The following is a 7,500-nucleotide window of genomic DNA, read 5'->3' on the forward strand; positions in this document are numbered from 1 at the left end:
GAGCACTTGTGTCGGACTAGGGAGGCTGTGCCGTGCCCCCTGGAGGTCTAAAGGATGACCAGTAGTTGTGGTTCTCGCCCCGGGACTTGGGTCAGAGTATAGCCCAAGTGGAGCACTTGTGTCGGACTAGGGAGGCTGTGCCGTGCCCCCTGGAGGTCTAAAGGATGACCAGTAGTTGTGGTTCTCGCCCCGGGACTTGGGTCAGAGTTTAGCCCAAGTGGAGCACTTGTGTCGGTCTAGGGAGGCTGTGCCGGGCCCCCTGGAGGTCTAAAGGATGACCATTAGTTGTGGTTCTCGCCCCGGGACTTGGGTCAGAGTATAGCCCAAGTGGAGCACTTGTGTCGGCCTAGGGAGGCTGTGCCGGGCCCCACTGGAGGTCTAAAGGATGACCATTAGTTGTGGTTCTCGCCCCGGGACTTGGGTCAGAGTATAGCCCAAGTGGAGCACTTGTGTCGGACTAGGGAGGCTGTGCCGGGCCCCCTGGAGGTCTAAAGGATGACCAGTAGTTGTGGTTCTCGCCCCGGGACTTGGGTCCGAGTATAGCCCAAGTGGAGCACTTGTGTCGGACTAGGGAGGCTGTGCCGTGCCCCCTGGAGGTCTAAAGGATGACCAGTAGTTGTGGTTCTCACCCCGGGTCGTGGGTCCGAGTATAGCCCAAGTGGAGCACTTGTGTCGGACTAGGGAGGCTGTGCCGTGCCCCCTGGAGGTCTAAAGGATGACCAGTAGTTGTGGTTCTCACCCCGGGTCGTGGGTCCGAGTCTGGCCCGAGTAGAGCACTTTGGTCGGCTACCGGGGGGTGTGCCGTGCCCCCTGGAGGTCTAAAGGATGACCAGTAGTTGTGGTTCTCGCCCCGGGACTTGGGTCCGAGTATAGCCCAAGTGGAGCACTTGTGTCGGACTAGGGAGGCTGTGCCGTGCCCCCTGGAGGTCTAAAGGATGACCAGTAGTTGTGGTTCTCACCCCGGGTCGTGGGTCCGAGTATAGCCCAAGTGGAGCACTTGTGTCAGACTAGGGAGGCTGTGCCGTGCCCCCTGGAGGTCTAAAGGATGACCAGTAGTTGTGGTTCTCACCCCGGGTCGTGGGTCCGAGTCTGGCCCGAGTAGAGCACTTTGGTCGGCTACCGGGGGGTGTGCCGTGCCCCCTGGAGGTCTAAAGGATGACCAGTAGTTGTGGTTCTCGCCCCGGGACTTGGGTCAGAGAATAGCCCAAGTGGAGCACTTGTGTCGGACTAGGGAGGCTGTGCCGTGCCCCCTGGAGGTCTAAAGGATGACCAGTAGTTGTGGTTCTCGCCCCGGGACTTGGGTCAGAGTATAGCCCAAGTGGAGCACTTGTGTCGGACTAGGGAGGCTGTGCCGTGCCCCCTGGAGGTCTAAAGGATGACCAGTAGTTGTGGTTCTCGCCCCGGGTCGTGGGTCCGAGTATAGCCCAAGTGGAGCACTTGTGTCGGACTAGGGAGGCTGTGCCGTGCCCCCTGGAGGTCTAAAGGATGACCAGTAGTTGTGGTTCTCGCCCCGGGACTTGGGTCAGAGTATAGCCCAAGTGGAGCACTTGTGTCGGACTAGGGAGGCTGTGCCGTGCCCCCTGGAGGTCTAAAGGATGACCAGTAGTTGTGGTTCTCGCCCCGGGACTTGGGTCAGAGTTTAGCCCAAGTGGAGCACTTGTGTCGGTCTAGGGAGGCTGTGCCGGGCCCCCTGGAGGTCTAAAGGATGACCATTAGTTGTGGTTCTCGCCCCGGGACTTGGGTCAGAGTATAGCCCAAGTGGAGCACTTGTGTCGGCCTAGGGAGGCTGTGCCGGGCCCCACTGGAGGTCTAAAGGATGACCATTAGTTGTGGTTCTCGCCCCGGGACTTGGGTCAGAGTATAGCCCAAGTGGAGCACTTGTGTCGGACTAGGGAGGCTGTGCCGGGCCCCCTGGAGGTCTAAAGGATGACCAGTAGTTGTGGTTCTCGCCCCGGGACTTGGGTCCGAGTATAGCCCAAGTGGAGCACTTGTGTCGGACTAGGGAGGCTGTGCCGTGCCCCCTGGAGGTCTAAAGGATGACCAGTAGTTGTGGTTCTCACCCCGGGTCGTGGGTCCGAGTATAGCCCAAGTGGAGCACTTGTGTCGGACTAGGGAGGCTGTGCCGTGCCCCCTGGAGGTCTAAAGGATGACCAGTAGTTGTGGTTCTCACCCCGGGTCGTGGGTCCGAGTCTGGCCCGAGTAGAGCACTTTGGTCGGCTACCGGGGGGTGTGCCGTGCCCCCTGGAGGTCTAAAGGATGACCAGTAGTTGTGGTTCTCGCCCCGGGACTTGGGTCCGAGTATAGCCCAAGTGGAGCACTTGTGTCGGACTAGGGAGGCTGTGCCGTGCCCCCTGGAGGTCTAAAGGATGACCAGTAGTTGTGGTTCTCACCCCGGGTCGTGGGTCCGAGTATAGCCCAAGTGGAGCACTTGTGTCAGACTAGGGAGGCTGTGCCGTGCCCCCTGGAGGTCTAAAGGATGACCAGTAGTTGTGGTTCTCACCCCGGGTCGTGGGTCCGAGTCTGGCCCGAGTAGAGCACTTTGGTCGGCTACCGGGGGGTGTGCCGTGCCCCCTGGAGGTCTAAAGGATGACCAGTAGTTGTGGTTCTCGCCCCGGGACTTGGGTCAGAGTATAGCCCAAGTGGAGCACTTGTGTCGGACTAGGGAGGCTGTGCCGTGCCCCCCGGAGGTCTAAAGGATGACCATGAGGTCAAAAGGATGACCAGTAGTTGTGGTTCTCGCCCCGGGACTTGGGTCAGAGTATAGCCCAAGTGGAGCACTTGTGTCGGCCTAGGGAGGCTGTGCCGGGCCCCCTGGAGGTCTAAAGGATGACCAGTAGTTGTGGTTCTCGCACCGGGACTTGGGTCAGAGTACAGCCAAAGTGGAGCACTTGTGTCGGTCTAGGGAGGCTGTGCCGGGCCCCCTGGAGGTCTAAAGGATGACCAGTAGTTGTGGTTCTCGCCCCGGGCCGTGGGTCTGAGTATGGCCCAAGTGGGGCACTTGCGTCGGACTGGGGAGGCTCTGCCGCGCCCCCTGGAGGTCAAAAGGATGACCAGTAGTTGTGGTTCTCACCCCGGGTCGTGGGTCCGAGTCTGGCCCGAGTAGATCACTTTGGTCGGCTACCGGGGGGTGTGCCGTGCCCCCTGGAGCCATGGGAGTGAGCTCCAGCAGACTGGTATTTTTCGGAGAACCAGGCCCACACTCCTCAGACTTTGTGCCCAGGGACAGGCCACCAAAATCGGCCGCGGCTCGTGCACTTTGCCCCTGCGTTTCTCCCAGAACCAGAGCCGGAAAAATCCCAAAATTGATGCCCAGAGATAGTCGACTCTGCCTGGAATAGATTGCCACCCAAACCCGCCAACTCACGCTGGTTTTCCGATGGCCTCACCTACTAACCCGAGCATGGTCATCGCTCGCACCTTCCAAAACCTCCAGGGGCGCAGGCACTTTTCATTTACTGGCCATAAGGCCGACCGCCTTAAGCGTTAAGCGATAAGCGAAAGGCTTAGTTTGGACTTAGTTTTTGGAGCGACGAGGTCGCCGTTTTGTCAATTCTGAACCGATTTTCACGCGGTTTTCGACTGCCTGCGCCTGGGGAGCCGCCCAGAAGCCCCAGGCAGTGTTCTGGGTGGACTTCCGGACCGGTCCGGACCCGGTACCGGCCGGGGGAACCGCACCACGCCTCTCGGGCGTTTCTACACCGATTTTCGCGGGGTTTTCGACTGCATAGACGGGGCCACCTGCTGCAGGGCCCGAGGGAGGGCCTGCCTGAGCTGGGTCCGACGCAGGGCCCGGTTCCTGGAGCCCGCTGGGGGGGGGGGGGGGGGGGGGGGGTTCTCTAAGGCTCACGGCGGGCTGCTGAGGGGCCGGATCGGATGCAGACAGGCGCTCCTCTGCCCAGGTCTTTGCTCCCCTGCCCCACTAGGAATGGAAGACACACTGCCAACAGCTTCTGGAGGGTGATGGGCCCTGCTGCAGACCAGGTCCGACCCAGGTTTCAGCTATCCCACCCCGCAGGGACTTAAAGACACACTGCCATCAGCTTCTGGAGGCTGCTGAGCTCTACTATAGAGCAGGTCCGACCCAGGTTTCAGCTCCTGCAGCCCACTAGGACTTAAACACACACTGCCATCAGCGTCTGGATGGTGATGGGCCCTGCTGCAGACCAGGTCCGACCCAGGTATCAGCTCCTGCACCCCGCAGGGAATTGAAGACACACTGCCATCAGCTTCTGGAGGCTGCTGAGCTCTGCTATAGACCAGGTCCGACCCAGGTTTCAGCTCCTGCACCCCGCAGGGAACTAAACACACACTGCCATTTGCAACTGGAGGCTGCTGAGCCCTGCTGCAGACCAGGTCCGACCCAGGTTATGGCTCTCCCACCCCCCTGGGACTTAAACACACACAGCCATCAGCTTCTGGATGGTGATGGGCCCTGCTGCAGACCAGGTCCGACCCAGGTTTCTGCTCCTCAACCCCGCAGGGAATTAAAGACACACTGCCATCAGCTTCTGGAGGCTGCTGAGCTCCGCTGCAGGCCAGGTCCGACCCAGGTTACAGCTCTCCCACCCCGCAGGGAATTAAAGACACACTGCCATCAGCTTCTCGATGCTGCTGAGGCCTGCTATAGACCAGGTCCGACCCAGGTTTCTGCTCCTGCACCCCGCATGGACTTAAACCCACACTGCCATCGGATTCTGGAGGCTGCTGAGCCCTGATGCAGACCAGGTCCGACCCAAGTTTCAGCTCTCCCACCCCGCAGGGGATCAAACACACACTGCCATCAGCTGCTGGAGGCTGCTGAGCTCTGCTATAGACCAGGTCCGACCCAGGTTTCAGCTCTCCCACCAGGCAGGGACTTAAACACACACTGCCATCAGCTGCTGGAGGCTGCTGAGCTCTGCCATAGACCAGGTCCGACCCAGGTTTCAGCTCCTGCACCCCGCAGGGACTTAAACACACGCAGCCATCAGCTGCTGGAGGCTGCTGAGCTCTGCTATAGACCAGGTCCGACCCAGGTTTCAGCTCTCACACCAGGCAGGGACTTAAACACACACTGCCGTCAGCTTCTGGAGGCTGCTGAGCCCTGCTGCAGACCAGGTCCGACCCAGGTCTCAGCTCTCCCACCCCGCAGGGACTTAAACACACACTGATATCAGCTTCTGGAGGCTGCTGAGCTCTTCTATAGACCAGGTGCGACCCAGGTTTCTGCTCCTCCACCCCGCAGGGAACTAAACACACACTGCCATCAGCTTCTGGAGGCTGCTGAGCTCTGTTACAGACCAGGTCCGACCCAGGTTTCAGCTCTCCCACCAGGCAGGGTCTTAAAGACACACCGCCATCAGCGTCTGGAGGCTGCGGAGCTCTACTATAGACCAGGTCCGACCCAGGTTTCAGCTCCTCCACCCCGCCATAAGCTGCTGGAGGCTGGCTTCCGCTCCTCCACCCCGCCATCAGCTGCTGGGGGCTGGCTGGCTGCTGGAGGCTGGCTGCTGCTGCTGCTGCTCCTCCACCACGCCATCAGCAGCTGGAGGCTGCTGAGCTCTGCTATAGACCAGGTCCGACCCAGGTTTCAGCTCTCCCACCAGGCAGGGACTTAAACACACACTGCCATCAGCAACTGGAGGCTGCTGAGCTCTGCTGCAGACCAGGTCCGACCCAGCTTTCAGCTCCTGCACCCCGCAGGGACTTAAACACACACTGCCACCAGCTTCTGGAGGGTGATGGGCCCTGCTGTGGACCAGGTCCGACCCGGATATCAGCTCTCCCACCAGGCAGGGACTTAAACACACACTGCAATCAGCTGCTGGAGGCTGCTGAGCTCTTCTATAGACCAGGTCCGACCCAGGTTTCAGCTCTCCTACCAGGCAGGGACTTAAACACACACTGCCATCAGCTTCTGGAGGCTGCCGAGCCCTGCTGCAGACCATGTCCGACCCAGGTTTCAGCTCTCCCACCAGGCAGGGACTTAGAGGCACGCTGCCATCAGCTTCTGGAGGCTGCTGAGCTCTGCCATAGACCAGGTCCGACCCAGGTTTCAGCTCCTGCACCCCGCAGGGACTTAAACACACGCAGCCATCAGCTGCTGGAGGCTGCTGAGCTCTGCTATAGACCAGGTCCGACCCAGGTTTCAGCTCTCCCACCAGGCAGGGACTTAGAGGCACGCTGCCATCAGCTTCTGGAGGCTGCTGAGCTCTGCCATAGACCAGGTCCGACCCAGGTTTCAGCTCCTGCACCCCGCAGGGACTTAAACACACGCAGCCATCAGCTGCTGGAGGCTGCTGAGCTCTGCTATAGACCAGGTCCGACCCAGGTTTCAGCTCTCACACCAGGCAGGGACTTAAACACACACTGCCATCAGCTGCTGGAGGCTGCTGAGCTCTGCTATAGACCAGGTCCGACCCAGGTTTCTGCTCCTCCACCCCGCAGGGAATTAAAGACACACTGCCATCAGCTTCTGGATGGTGATGGGCCCTGCTGCAGACCAAGTCCGACCCGGGTTACAGCTCTCCCACCAGGCAGGGAATTAAACACACACTGCCATCAGCTTCTGCTGGCTGCTGAGCTCTGCTGCAGACCAGGTCCGACCCAGGTTTCAGCTCCTGCACCCCGCAGGGAACTAAACACACACTGCCATCACCTTCTGCTGGCTGCTGAGCCCTGCTGCAGACCAGGTCCGACCCAGGTTTCAGCTCCTGCACCCCGCAGTGGATTAAAGACACACTGCCATCAGGTTCTGGAGGCTGCTGAGCTCTGCTGCAGACCAGGTCCGACCCAGGTTATGGCTCTCCCACCCCGCAGGGACTTAAACACACACCGCCGTCAGCTTCTGGATGGTGATGGGCCCTGCTGCAGACCAGGTCCGACCCACGTTTCAGCTCTCCCACCCCGCAGGGGATGAAACACACACTGCCATCAGCTTCTGGAGGCTGCTGAGCTCTGCTAAAGACCAGGTCCGACCCAGCTTTCAGCTCTCCCACCAGGCAGGGAGTTAAAGACACACTGTCATCGGCTTCTGGAGGGTGCTGAGCCCTGCTGCACACCAAGTCTGACCCAGGTTTCAGCTCATCCACCCCGCAGGGACCTAAACACACACTGCCATCAGCTTCTGAGTGGTAATGGGCCCTGCTGCAGACCAGGTCCGACCCAGGTTTCAGCTCCTCCACCCCGCCATCACCAGCTGGAGGCTGGCTGCTGCTCCTGCACCCTGCCATCAGCTGCTGGAGGCTTCTGTTCCTCCACCCCGCCATCAGCAGCTGGAGGCTGGCTGCTGGAGGCTGGCTGCTGCTCCTCCACCCCGCCATCAGCTGCTGGACGCTGGCTGCAGCTCCTGCACCCCGCCATCAGCTGCTGGAGGCTGGCTTCTGCTCCTCCACCCCGCCATCAGCTGATGGAGGCTGCCTGCTTCTCCACCCCGCCATCACTAGCTGGAGGCTGGCTGCTGGAGGCTGGCTGCAGCTCCTCCACCCCGCCATCAGCTGCTGGAGGCTGGCTGCTGCTCCT

The sequence above is a fragment of the Nothobranchius furzeri genome, unplaced genomic scaffold, assembly GCF_043380555.1.
Source record: "Nothobranchius furzeri strain GRZ-AD unplaced genomic scaffold, NfurGRZ-RIMD1 Scf140, whole genome shotgun sequence".
Classification (NCBI taxonomy): domain Eukaryota; kingdom Metazoa; phylum Chordata; class Actinopteri; order Cyprinodontiformes; family Nothobranchiidae; genus Nothobranchius; species Nothobranchius furzeri.